A 15,403-nucleotide genomic window follows, 5' to 3' on the forward strand; every position below is an offset into this window, starting at 1 on the left:
GTTTGAGTGGTAATTTTGGTCAATGCATTACAAGATATGGTTGGATTCATTTCTTCTTTCTTGATGTGATCTTTCACATCTTGAACCTTTTTCTTCTTGATATGTCCTTCTATATTGAGAGTTTGAGGAGTGGCAATTCTTGCCAATGCTTTACAAGATATGTTCGAATTCGTTTCTTCATTCTCTGAGGTTGGGTCCTAGTGTATATCCTCTTCTTTTGGTTTTTTTTTATCCTTTTCTTACTCCTCTTGATACTCTATGTAAAATAATTTCTTCTCAGCACCTTATGACCTTTAGTGCATTTACTATCACAATTGTAACAAATCCATTTTTCTCTTTTTTCTTCCAATTATTGTGGTGTAAACCTTGTAGTTTGTGGAAGGCTATGAGAAGAAACACTTCCATAATTATAGTCATGAGTGGTGGGATTCCTTGTTTCCATAATTTTGCTTTCAATTTTTCTTGCCCACCTGAATGCCTTCTCTAATGAATTAGGTTACCAAAGATGAACCTTATGTTGAATGTATATCCTTTAAGGTACCTATGAAGAAATCAATCATTTTCCTCTTTGGAATACCATTTACCCTTAGATTAATTTTTTGAAAGTCCTCAATGTGCTCTGCCATTGAACACTTTTGTTTAAGATTTATCAATTGGCTAAAGAAGGTGTTTCTCTTTCTATCCTCATAATTTTCTATCATTTCCTCTGTGAAAATTGACCACGTAGCAAGTGTCTTAAAATAAAAAAGCCCTTTATACCATAAAAATTAATCCGGTTCTAAATATGAAGTTGCAATACATACCTTTTGTAACAGTTGCACCTCATGTAGATCAAAATATTGCCCCATCTGTAGTATCCAATTTACTGGATCCTTGCCATCAAACTTCCTCATATCACCTTTTCTTGATATTAGGAGCTTGATCTTGAAATGACTATAACTCTTTAATTTCAACTCTTCCAGTTCTGAAATTGCGACATGTAGTAACCCTCTGTGTCCTCTTTCCAATGCCACCAATCTCATGAAGATTGGATTCTCCAAGAAAGCGTTATGCACAATCTCCCAAGATGACCTGATTATATACCTTTTAAGAAGAGCGAACTTGTATGAAGTGCCACGTGTCACTATTTTGACCTTTGGATATGAAAACTATATACAAGAAACTACAGTCTGTCCTCTTTCTGTAACTTTTAAAAAAAGTTCAATCTAACGTTTAGAGAAAATGTAGTGATGATTTTCCCAAGGTAGCCTGTTTGGAATGAAATTCGGGGGTCTGCAAAAACCCTAACTTCCGAATATTATATCTCCGAAATTATAGTGAGACAGGATCTGAAATTCAGAGCCAAGGTTTAAACCAATTTCTTCTCAAATGGGTTTTTGTTTTAGCTTCTGAAACTTCGTAGCGAAAGATTTATAACGAAAATTCCACGATGACCTATTTTAGTTGAAATGATGGAGCTTGCAAAAACCCTAACTTCCTTAGATCATATCTCCGAAACTATAGCGAGACAAGCTCTGAAATTCAGAGTCAAGGTTCAATGCAAGTTCCTCTCAAATGAACTTTTGCTTTTGCTTTTGAAACATCACAGAAAAACATTATAGCGAAAATGTCACGATAACCTATTTGGAGCAACGAAACCCTAGAATCTAAAGCTCTGATACCAAATGTTATGAAACCATCTCACAAAAAGATAGAGAAACACCTTCGAAATAATCCTCTTCGAGGGGGAAACCTCCTTTACAGTACAAAAATGAACAATTCTTGGATGATACAAATGACAAGACCTCCTTTCTATATATAGTAGTCTAAGGGGTCATAATATAATTAGAGCCGACATAACAATAATAATGTAATTGAATAATAATAACAATAGTGGGCTTCTATGGGGCACAATAATAACAATATGGGGACCACATGGGTACAACAATATAATAATGGGGTTGTACTAATAACAATATGGGGTTACACTAGTAGTATAGGTGCCTAACACTTTTCCATCACACCTAGAAAGATCCTCATGGAAGACATTATGTGTGACGTCGAGTTTTGCATTAGGGGCTTGGCTGATAAAATCAAGGACACTATGAGACAAGATTGTGTTGTCGTCCTCAGGAAGGCCAAGCCCCCTAAGAACAATCTTAATAAGGGTGAATTTGATGCCCTTAGATCCTTGAACTAGAACAAGGACATAGTCGTTCTAAAAGCCGATAAAGGTGGGGCTTCTGTTATCCTCGACAAGGAGGATTATCTTAAGAAGATGTTGGATCATCTTTGCAATAGTGGAAGCTATAAAAAGCTTAGTAATAATCCCCTGAAAAGGATCTCCAAGAACGTTTCTCTAGCCATTAAGTCTAGCAACATTCTAGCTTCCTTCAGTCACAAACTTATTGATAGTAGCCCCAGCACTCGTAAGATCTATGGGCTTCCTAGCAGCCATAGGGACAGGGCCCCCAAGAGACCTATTGTCAACACCATAGGAGGGCCCACCTATCTCCTAGCAAAATATCTTGCCTGGAAGCTTAAACCCCTTGTTGGGCTTACAGAGTCCTTAGTCAAAGACTCTTATTCATTTTTCAATGAGTTATAAGGAATAAAGTGTGATCCTGAGGACATTCTTGTTAGCTTTGATGTGGTTTATCTTTACACTTCCATTCCTATAAAGGAGGCCATTGAGGTCATTGATCACCTCAATGACCCTGATACTACTCATTTAGTAGAGATTTGTCTTACCTCTACTATTTTCTGCTTTGAAGGGGAATTCTATGAGTAGATTTATGGGGTTGCCATGGGCTCTCCCTTGTCCCCTTTTGTGGTTAATCTTTTGATGGAGAACTTTGAATCCAAGGGTTCGGCATGTGCCCGTCTCCGGTTGAAGTTATGGAAAATATTTGTGGATGATACTAATGTCATCTGGCCTCATGGCCATGAGGAGTTGGATCTATTTTTTCAAAATCTCAACAATCAATCTTCCTCCATAAAGTTTACTATGGAGCAAGAAGTTGATGGGTGCCTAACTTTCCTTGATGTTCTCATTTCGAATAATGAAGACGATTCTTTCTCCCACAAGGTGCTTCATAAGAAAACTCATATTGAGCAGTATCTGCATGTAAACCCTCACCATTTCCATGCTAAAAAATGGGTTGTTCTCAACACGCTTGCTACTCGTGCGCTGAAAATCTCTGATGAAGGGAACCTTGATAAAGTGAAAGGCCATCTTCTTAAATTTTTTGTTAATAATGGTTATAGTAGGCAATAAGGTCTGAAAGGCTTCCTAAGAGCTGGCAAAGGTACCAAGGTTAAAATAGACCCCTTAGATTGAGTCGTAGGGGTGCATCTCCCTTTGATTCAGGGGAACACTGATAGGATTACGAGAATCCTCAGGAGGCATAATGTTCCCTCTGACCCAACTGACCCCAAGGACACGAAAGGTATTTATGTTATTCCCTATTTGTTTGGGACCCCCTATGTTGGTGAAACTGGGCTCTCTATTAATCAAAAGATTCATGAGCATGCATCTGACATCAAGCATGGGAGGACTCGGACTTCAGACTTGGCTGAACATGCGGAGAAGACTAAGCATCATATATGTATTGAGGAGGCTAAGGTTATTGCTAAGATTGCTCATTTTCATCATCGGAAGTTTAGGGAGGCCATAGAAATCAAAAGGAGGCCGAGCAATCTTAGTAGGGACTATGCCTAGAAGATTAGAAGTTGTTGGATCCTTGCCCTTTCCTCCTAGCTCCCCCTATGCCCCCCTTCTTTTTTCTTCCCCTTGTTTCCTTTCTGTTTTTTTCCCTTGTCTTCATGATCGACTGGATTTCCTGTTCTTTTTTTAGATGGATAAAAAATCCTCCTGTATTATTGAGGTGGAGTTCTATAATTTTAGTATATGTTTTTCTTAGTAATTTGATATATAAATAAATATGTTTAAAATTATAATCATATATTAATTGATTATCATTTAGGCGTATTCTTTATCATATTCTAATTTGACTAAAAAAGTTATCCAATTTATTTAGTGATGAATAATCCTTTATTTATTATTTTATTCTAGTTAATACCATAGTACCTCATAGGTTGGATGAGTTTATATATTTTTAATAAAAATTATGGATATTTGGTTATATAAAAATAGGATTAGTCATAAAAATAAACATAATATACTATATTATGAGTTATTTAATTTGTTTTATTAGTAAAGATAATATGGGTAATCAAAATATTTTTAATTAGATATATTTAGGTACATATGAATTAAAAATGATTAATTTTGGAAAACTAATAAATATTTTGATTTAAATTAAATTTATTCTATAAATTTACAAATCTAGTTATATATAAAAAAAAAATCTAGTTAATACCATAGAAGCTCATAGGTTGGATGAGTTTATTTATTTTTAATAAAAATTATTCATATTTGGTTATATAAAAATAGGTTTAGTAATAGAATTAACTAGTTAGATATCAAAGAGATATAGAATAGTCCGTGAAGGAGCACGTTGTTAAGGCGCTCTGTAACCAAAGGTCACTGGTTCTAGTCTCGTCGATACTAAAAATCCAGCATGGTTTCCGCTGGTGCGGCTCAGGCCAGATGCGATCCCCGGGTGAATTTGATGGCTTAGATGCCCCTGAGTCGTGGCCTCTTAGCCACAGGGTAAGCGTGATTTTCAGGATTCACCCACTTATCAACAAAAAATAAAAAATAAAAGAATTAACTAGTTAGATTAAACATAACATATTATATTATGAGTTATTTTAATGAGGGTAATTAAAATATTTTTAATTAGATTTATTTAGTTTCATATGAATTGAAAATAATAAATATTTTGATTTAAATTAGATTTATTTAGGTTCATATGAATTAAAAATATTATGTTTGGTTAACTAATAAATATTTCAATTATAGTTCTTAGGTTAAAAATATTTTTAAATTAGATTTATTCAAGTTCATATGAATTAAAAATAATTATATCGAACAAATTAATTAATAATTAACTGTCTCTTGCACCCACCAGTCAAATATAGTTGTTACTGTGGTCAATTATAGTTGTCTCTTGGTCAATTATAGCTATTTTTTTGTAATTGTTTGAATGATCTCTCTATTTTAGTTGTCTCTTGGTCAATTATAGCTATTTTTTTGTAATTGTTTGAATGATCTCTCTATTTAAGCTATGCCTGGATCTGGTTCTTGATCTTCTCATGCCGATGAACCACACTTTTGTTCGAAAAAGGTTGACCAATAAGTTTTGATGTGATTATCTCCAAAAACCTGTCTCAAAAATTTGATATAGATCACAGAAGACTCAATTCAATAAGAAAATAAAAATTTAAATTTAAAAAATTTCCAAATATTTAATTTTTTCAAAATTTTTATAAACTTTTTTATAAAATTTATTTAAAATTTTAAAAACTCAATCAATTTTTTTAACTAAAAACATAAACAATATAACCTCAACTATATAATAATAATGTTCCATGTGCGACGATGCGGTTGTTAACAGGTAACGTGCGAATCTCGTTTCATATAACACTTTCCGTAGGTAATTCCAGACATTTTAAAATGGATGGATGTACGTTATTGAAGACGGATATTGGGGTCACTGTATTTAATATCTACCAATAATAATTGTCCATGTGCTAAGATGGTGTTGTTAGCGGGTGACGAGCGAATCTCGTTCCACATTAAACATTTAATAAGAAATTCCGAACATTTTAAAATGGATCGATATACGTTATTAGAGATTATAAAGGAGGAGGTGGTAGTTGCAATGGTTTGTGATTTCTTTTTTCAAATCATTGATTTTTGTAAAACATATGTATATTTTTTAACAGTTATATGACTTATAAATATATTTTTATAATTGTTTATATTTATTAAATTGTTAATATAAAATCTATATTGATATTTTTTAATTTTTTTTTAAGTTACAAATAAAAGGGACTAGTGGAGTTCGACCTTGAAGGAAAAGCAGGTTTGATTTTTCACATCACTAATTTAAGTAGTAAGAGACTTTAAATAGAAAATTAGAGTGTTTTTAATTAAAATTATTAATTAAATAATTTTGATTTTCTAATTTTATATTAATATTGTTTTTCCAAAATTTAATTATATAGAATTTTTGTTTTTTTATATTATTATATTATTTTAACAATAAAATAAAAATTATAATAATATTTGATAATAACAATAAAAGATTATTACATTATAGTTGACATTATTTTTAAATTTTTTAGATTTTAAATTAATATTAATTTTTAAAAATTTAATTACATGTTTTTTATATTATTTTGTTATTTCAATAATAAAAGAACATTTATAATAATCTTTGAATTTAAGTTTCTGTGATCCATATTAAGTATTGAGAAAATATGATTTATGTTCAAATTTTTTGTACTACAGCTTTCTTTTTTTTCTTTATGGTTTTCCAACTTCCTTTATCTTGCATCTCCTTCATCTCTTCTGGTTCTTGGGACATTGGTGTCTTAGCTTCGCGATCTATTGTGTTCGTCCTTTTGAAGATAGTCGGAGAAGAAGTTTGGTCTAGGAGATCTTCTTTGTTGTTAAATGAAGATTTATTTTGTGCCGTACTCGAATCCTCATAACTGTTGATGCTTGAGGTGTTGTCGAGTTCACTTTTTTGTTGTTGGGTGGGGTTTTCCCCCTGCTTGTCTTGAGAGTTGTTTCTTCCTTGCCCTATTTCTTGTGATTTAGAGTTTTCTCGAGAGTATTCTTCTTTGATGATAGTGTAGTGCTCTTTTTGTGCTCCTTCCCACCATGTAGATCTGTGGTGATTTTTTAATTTTTCTCGGAGGTTTTTGGGCAATTTTTTGCTAGATGGTCTGTCTCAAAGCAAGATCGACATCTAAAGAGGACACTTTCATAATCGAGTTTCTGGTTCCGCACATAGTCTTTACATGTTAGGTGTATTTCAACTGGGAATCTGGCGCTGAAGTCCATTTCCACACAGATGCGTGCATAGGTGGTTCTAACATATTCCTCTGTTTCTAGGCACTTGTAGTAAACTTTCCCAATTGCATTTTCAATGGCTTTTAGCGAGGATGAATTCCAGAGATGCAAGGGTAGGTTTCGCAATCTCACTCAAACTAGTGTTGAAGTTATGATTGTTGTTGAGGGATGGAATGATGGGTTACATGGCTTCATGAATAGGCCTGAGTTTTCCCAAAACCAAGGGCCAGAATCTAGAATACATTGTCTGCTTTCAGGGTTTTCAAAATCTACTATAAAGAAACCACTAGCACAGGGGTAAATATTAATTGCATCAAAAATGACAGGCTTCCATACCTCCGAGATCCAACTTTACAGAGTTGTTAGCCGCGGCCAAAATCCATTGAATCAGATTGGAGAGTTGACATTAATTTTACAACAAAGCTTGATTTATTAAAATAAATTATTTAAATTAAAAAAAGAAAATTAATTTATATAATTTATTAATAAAAAATCATAAATTCTGAAGAAGAATAATAAGTTATATAGAGATAGTTAACGAAGAAGAGGTACTTACACTGGTTTGTGTTTTTTTAATTTAGATTTAATTTTTATAACTAATATATTGATTTTTTTAAAACTATATTTCTTTAGTAAGTTTAATGACCATTTATAAATAAACTTTTATAATTGTTCACATTTATTAAATGGTTAATTTTAAATCTATGATTATATTTATCAACCTTTACTAAGTCATAAATAAAGGGACTAGTGAAGTTAGAAAGTTGAAAGAAAGACAAGTATGACTTTCCATATCACTAGCTTTAAATAGTAGGAGACTTTAAGTACAGTATTAAAGCATTTGCAATTAACATTATTAATTAAATATATATATTTTTTTAAATTTATATTTTTTTAAATTTTAATTAGTATTATTTTTTCAAAATTTAATTATATGATTTTTTATTTTTTTATATTATTATATTATTTTAATAATGAAAGAAAAATATAATAATATTGAATAATAAGCATAGAAAATTATACAATATAGTTGATACTATTTTTAGAATTTTTAGATTTTAAATTAATATTAATTTATATATATATATATATATGTATGTATACATATTATTTAAATAATAAAAGAAAATTTATACTAATGTTGGATAATCACAATATGAATACAAGATTATATAATATAGTTGACATTAATTTTACAACCAACCTAAATTTATTAAAATAAACTATATAAATTAAAAGAATAATTTTAATTTTAATAATTTATATATAGTTAGTTGGCAAGGAGAAAGTAGTTGCATTGATTTGTGTTTTTAAGAATCTATATAGAGTTAGTTGGCGGCAGAGAAGGGAGACAAAGTAGTTGTAGTGGTTTGTGGTTTTTTCAATTTAGATTTAATTTTATAAATAATATATTGATTCTTTTATAAATATATATCTTTGATTAGCTAAATGACTTTTTATAAATATATTTCTATAACGGTTGACATTTATTAAATGGTTAATTTAAAAACCATGTTTATATTTCTCAATTTTTACTAAGTCATAAATAAAAGGGCTTCGTGAAGTTGCATAGTTGGACTATTGAAGGAAAAACAAGCCCGACAGATCACTAGTTTTAAGAAGTCAGAGAATTTAAATAAAAATGAAAGCGTGTGCAATTAATATAGTTAATTAGATGTGCATGCAACTACATGTTCTTTTCCAAATGAAAGCTACAAAATCTTGCTATGAGCTTCCTTCCATGGTGAAGGGGGTGGGAATTTAGAGGAAATAGATTTACGGAGTGATGGCTGGTAAGAACTAGGGTTTACAAAAATTAATCAGGCATTGAACGCCATGGAGGGGTGTAAAGGGGGGAGATCAACTCCCTCCTATAGTCAGGTAGTCTCCAGCCGAGGCAAGAAACCACTGGAGGTTGAAAAAGGTCTTTCAGGAGGAGGGAAATGGGACAACGACGACACAAAGGAGTAGAATAATAGGAGGGAGGGAGACAGGAAAAAAGATAAAGAAGAAGAGGACAAGAAACAAGAAGCAGAAAACAAAAAACAAAATGGTCCATGTAAGCCTAAGACCATTGTCACACCCAGAGTGTTGTTAAGTGATCCAACACTGTAGGCACATAGGGATCACATGAGGACTTATGCTATCATTTGCAAATTCATGGGGTTATGGCCCATAGAGAAGGCGCTACAGGCATAGATTAAATATCACTGAAACCTAAAGGGGATATAGACCTACATCTTGGGTCGAAGGGTTTCTTTACTATACTCTTTACTAACATCGAGGATAAAGAAAGGGTGTTTGAAGGAGGGCCCTACTTCTATGCAGCTGGAGGCCTCTATATGTGGCCTTCGATGATGAATTTTATCCCGGAGCACGAGACCTTTACTTCGGTCCCAGTTTGGATATGACTCTACTCCTTATCTCTAGATTACCTGTGACCAAAAGCTTTATCAACAATAGGAAATAAATTAGGGTGTTTTGTTAAAATATCTGAGGCAACAAGAAGGGGAAAGTACACCTTCTTTGCCAATATATGTGTGGAGATGGATCTCTATGGAGCTCTACCAGATGAGGTGATCTTGGAAGTTTTTTATGAAGAACAGGTGTAAATAGTGGATTATGAACATGTTCCTTTTAGATGTCGCAAATGCCATGAACATGGGCATCTATTTAGAGACTGCCCTATCAACAATACAAGGAGCAGAAGTAAAGTTACAATAGGAAAAGAAACTGAAAGCTTTCTTAAAGTGGGAAATAGAGGTAAAGGAGGGAAAATGTTGCAAAAGAGAAACCACACTGAGGAAAAATAGGCAAGTCAGAAAAGGTACAAGATACTAGAAGAAGAGGAAGAGGTAACAAAGGAAAATCAGGCCACAGAGTATAGCCACGGGGAGAAGGAAAAGGAGGAAAACATGGAGAAGGTAAAGGACAATAACTAGCAAAATTAGACTATGTTGAGCAACATGGAACCAGAAAGAGACCAAGAAATGACCCCGAGTGAGGTGGAAACGGAAGATCATGAACTATAGGATATTCTTGAAAGAGAACATCTAGATCTAGAAAGATTGCTGAAACAGGGGACTACGGAAGGTATAGATTCATTACCTCAAGATGAGTTTAATAGAGTGCAACAGCTGTTTCTGTGGATAACTCAGGCTAAAGGGCTGGGAGGGAAATGAAACCTCGAAAGACAGGACAACCAAGGGGTGAAAACATTGAAAACCACATCAAGACTTGCTCCCAGAAACCCAGGAAGGAAAAGGGGTAGAAAGAAACAAAATGAGTTACTGATAAAATGTGGAAAATTGATGATAGATTCAGGTAATATGAAAGATCTAACGAGCTACTCCTTTACAAATATTTCTTAATGAAGCTCACATCATGGAATATTAGAGGTCTAGGAAGTAAAATGAAGCAAAGGAATATTAACAATACAATGAAATAAGAAACTCCAGATATGATTTTCATCCAGGAAACTAAATGTTCAATTCAAAAAACAAGAGAAACACACAGCAAGTCGCTCAAGAGATATGAATTTCTAGAAGTCAAGGTAGACAAAACAACAAGAGGTATTCTCACACTTTGGAACCCTCAAAAGTTTGGCATAGTGGATGGTGCGGCATCTAGGAATTATTGATCAGTGGTTATTCAGCCTGTGGGAGATAGGGAGACTTATGTAATCACAAACATTTATGGCCCTAAGAGACCTGATGAAAAACTTAGACTACTAACTTCTCTAGAGGATCTAAGAGATAGACATTCAGGAATACCATGAATTTTGGGTGGGGACTTTGACGTCATCAAATCCCTTTCAGAAAAAAAAGTGGGACCAGAACACTAAGCAGAGACTCTATAGAATTTCAGAACTTTATAGACAACATGAATCTAGTTGACACATTTACAAGTAATGGCCTTTTACCTAGAACAACAAAAGAGGAGGAGAGTCTCAAGTAGCCTCAAAGTTGGACATATTCATTATCTCATAGGACCTCATGCTCACAAGCCTTAATATGACAACGAGAATTCTACCCTTTGGTGGCTCGGACCATTGGCCTATTCAATTTGAGGCGACCAACATTGGGACCCCAAAGAACAGACCTTTTAGGTCTGAAAACATCTAGCTCACCCATCTAGAATTTATTAGCAACATTGAAAAATGATGGAAAGAAGATCTGCAGATCCAGGGAACGAGGATGTTTCTATTACACAAAAGATTGAAACATATCAAACTTAGGCTCAAAGATTGGAATAAGAATGAGTTTGGCAATATTTTTGAAGTGAAAAAAGTTGTTGAAAGGAAAATGCAGGAAATTAATCAAACCCTTATCACAGATGGGTTTGATGGGGAAAGAAATGAACAAGCCAACAAGCATCAACAGGATTGGGAGGACTTAAGGAAACAAGAGGAAATATTTTGGAGACAAAAATCAAGAGTACAATGGCTAAAAGAAGGGGAAAGAAACACAAGGTTTTGCCACAAATCTATAACGGAACACAGGTCTCACATCATAATCTCCACGATCAAGGACTCTAGAGGCCAATATCTCAATACCCATAAAGAAATAGAAGTTGTGTTGGTTCAACATTTTCAAAGCATAGTAGAGGAACCTCTCTTAGATAGATCACAATTTATCAGAGACTTCACAAAGCACATCCCTATGCTAGTAACAAGAGAAGATAATTATAATCTTAATAGGCCGGTGAATGAAGAGGAGGTTAGTGAGGTCATCAAAGAAATGCAGAATGGAAAAGCGCCAGGCCCAGATGGTTTCGATGTAGATTTCTTGAAAGGAGGCTGGAGTATTGTCAAGCAAGATATTCTGAATGTGGTGGAGGACTCTAGGAAAAATAGAATTGTATTGAAGGCGATAAATACATCCTTCATCTCCTTGATTCCTAAATAGGACAATGTAATGAAACCAGACAAATTTAGACGTATAGCTTTATAAAATGTGGTGTATAAGATAATATCCAAAATTATTGCCAACAGACTCAAACCCCTTCTTCCTACTCTGGTTTCTGTGGAGCAGACGGGATATGTGGAGGGCAAACAAATTCTCAATAATATCATTCAAGCACATGAGGTGGTTCACTCATTCATGAGTAAAAGGCAGGTAGGAATGGTTATGCAATTGAACCTAGAAAAGGTGTATGATAAGTTAAATTGGACCTACATGAGGAAGGTCCTGCTAGCTTTTGGATTTGAACACAACTGTGTAAGATGGGTAATGGCCCTGGTGACTTCCGCTAGTTTTTCAATTCTGGTACAAATGGTTCTCCATCGAAGACCTTTAAACCTTCAAGAGGCCTCAGGCTGGGAGATCCTCTATCCCCCTTTCTCTTTATTCTTATGATGGAAGGACTAGGTCAAGCCATAAAGTCCGCTAAAGAAGTAGGTAAGATCCAGGTTCTCAAACTATCCAAGGACGGATACCATGCTTTGACCCATCAACAATTGGTAGATGATACCATGCTATAGGGCATTACCATGGTCAAGGAAGCACTAGCTTACAAACAAATCCTGAGTGACTTTGCTATAGCGGCGGGAACAGAGGTGAGCCTCTCCAAATCAAAGATTTTCTTTTTCAATACTAACATTGCTATTCAGTGAAATATCTCCAGAATTCTGGGTTTTGAAAGAGATATGCTACCTTCCAAATATTTGGGAGCGCCGCTCACAAACAAACCTCTAAAAAAAATTGTTTGGGAGTCTGTGATTAATAAGCTACATGACAAGACTCAAATATGGACTGACAGATCTTTGAACTTGGAGGGCCGATTGGTGCTTGCAAAAGTTGTCCTGCAAATAATTCCCATCTTCATGTTTTCAGCCCTTCCATATCCAAAAGGAGTTTTGCAACAATGCAAAGATATCCAAAGAGATTTCCTTTGGGGTAAAGGGGAAATGGGATTTGGTAGCTTGGGAAAAGATTTGTGAACCTAAAAACCACCGAGGTTTAGAACTGGATGATCCTGAAGTGCTAAATAATGTTTTGGGGAAAATTAAGGTGGAGATGGATAAAACATTTAGATGCTCCTTGGGCTCAAATTTGGAACCAGAAATATGCAAGAAATTGGAAAAACAAGGACCACATAAGAATGTATGGCATCATAAAAGGCTCCCACATCTGGAATAAAGCTTGGGAAAATAGAGACATAGTTCAAAAGAATAGCTTCTGGGAGATTAGAGTGGGAGACCTGGCATGGTTTTGGGAGGATAAATGGAAAAAGGAACCTAAGTTGTTAAGAGAGGACTTTTTGGATCTCAAGAATGATATTGATAACAAAGGTTTACTTTGGGTAAATGATTTTTGGCATCAGACAAATAGTGAAGAAAATGGAGAACCTGGAAGAAAATGGAATACAAGAATAATAACCCCTTGAAAGCAAAAGCTGATGATCTAATGGCCATTTTGGATCAAAGAAGGATATTGATATCAACTGATCCCAACTAGCTTAGATGGGGAAATAACAATGAAGGCACCTTTAACCTTCAAGAGGTAAAATGCATAGCCCTTGAGCTTGATTCCACAAAACTGGATTGGGTTTGGAAGAATCTCTCTCTGGAGGAGACAAGGATGGATGAAAACCAAACTATTGATGTGGCTGGTACATCATAAGAAAATTATGACATGGGAGAATATCTGAAAAGGGGGCATTTTGGGACCATCCAGATGCCAGCTACATGAATCACAAGAGGAAACAATGGAGCACCTTCTCAACACCTGCATATTTACCTCCACGTTCTGTGATGGTTTTGCCTTAATATTCAGACAAACATACAGGGATAGAGGAAGAATTACCAATACGCTAAGAAACTGGAGGAGGAACTTCCCTGATTATGAAACGATAAACAAAGCTTGGGCTTTAACTCCGAGCCTCCTAATATGGGACGTTTGAAAAGAACGCAACAATATAATTTTCAAAAATAAAAAAAGTTTTTCCCAGACCATCATGGAACAAATTTTAAGACAGCTCAAGGAGATAGTTGGAACTTTATGCAAACACCCCCTACAAATCTCCCTTCAAATGTTGATGTGCAGATACTTCTTCAGTTGGGTATGTAAGGGCTTACTCCTCAAGCCAAGAACAAGTTGGTAAATAAATTGGTCACTGATAAATATTTCGGGCATCATCCCCCTCAGGGATTTATGAAATGTAACATAGATGGGGCCTCAAAAGGAAATCTGGGTATGACGGTTATGGTGGTGTAATAAGGGATGAAAAGGGCTGCATACAATACATTTTTCATTTCAATCTAGGAAGAGCCACAAACAATATCGCGGAGCTAATGGCACAAGTCCAATGTTTAGAAATCCTGAAGAACGACAATCTTTAGAATATCATAATTGAAGTAGATTCTGAGCTGATCATAAATTCGGTCAAGAGAATCTGTTGTAGTTTGTCTCCGGAAAAGGTCTCCAGACGTTGGAGGCTTCTTCAAGTCTATCAAAGAATCTGTAACAGATCTAATCTAAAAATATATGATAATAGAAATAAACCCAAGAAATAACCAGTTCTGAATATAGATATAAATGCTTCACTTTATTAATAAAAACCCTTAAGGTAGGGAAACACCATACATTCACTCCTTAAGGAAGGAGAACGCTCCACAAGACATATGCCTGTTGATACAATATTCCTTGACATCTCTCAATGGGGAGTCCATAGCCTCTATATAGGCCTCATACATATAATACCATGGGTCATACCATGGTTCCCTCAATACCATCTATCTAATACCATGGGCTTATTACATTATTGCTAACTACTTATGGTCCCTTACATGATACATGTTAACCACCTTATTTATTACTATGGCACATCCCATTATTACATTATTCCCTTGGGTACCTCCCTTTATACCCCATATTATCCCCCGAGGTATACTACATTCCAACCCCCCTTAACATGTTTTGTCCCTGAAACATGGGAAGAACACAAATAATAAGATCCACTCAAAAGAGTAGTCCACTGGTACCATGCACATGCATCTAGCCATTCAAGAGAAAGGTGAACCCTCGATCTCGTTGGTGCCTCGCTCGCTTGAGATGGAAGTTGACCCTGGCGGCTCTAATGTGTTGATGTGTAGTAGGTGGATCTTCGCTCCTCTCTATCTGTCATGTGGGGGTTGTTGTCCTTGTGGCTAATTCATTGCCATCTTGTTGGTTGTTTTTTTGCGGGGTGATGTGCGTGGTGATCATCTGATGTAACATTTTCTACTTCAGCCTCTACCTATTTTTCTGGTACCTGGTTTGGTGTTTGTGTTTAGTTGTCGACCATCAATGGCTCATCATATGATATGTTAGTCCCTACAACATCTTCTGCTTCAGCCTCCATGGACTCTAACTGTTTATTGATGGAAATATCATGTAATGTAATTTTCTTCTTTTTATACCAGAGCTTCAGGAATTTCTTCTACACATTAATATT

Source organism: Pinus tabuliformis, chromosome 1_1 (genome assembly GCF_031772625.1).
Source record: "Pinus tabuliformis cultivar Carrire ecotype Pingquan chromosome 1_1, CPIR1, whole genome shotgun sequence".
NCBI classification, from domain to species: Eukaryota; Viridiplantae; Streptophyta; class Pinopsida; order Pinales; family Pinaceae; genus Pinus; species Pinus tabuliformis.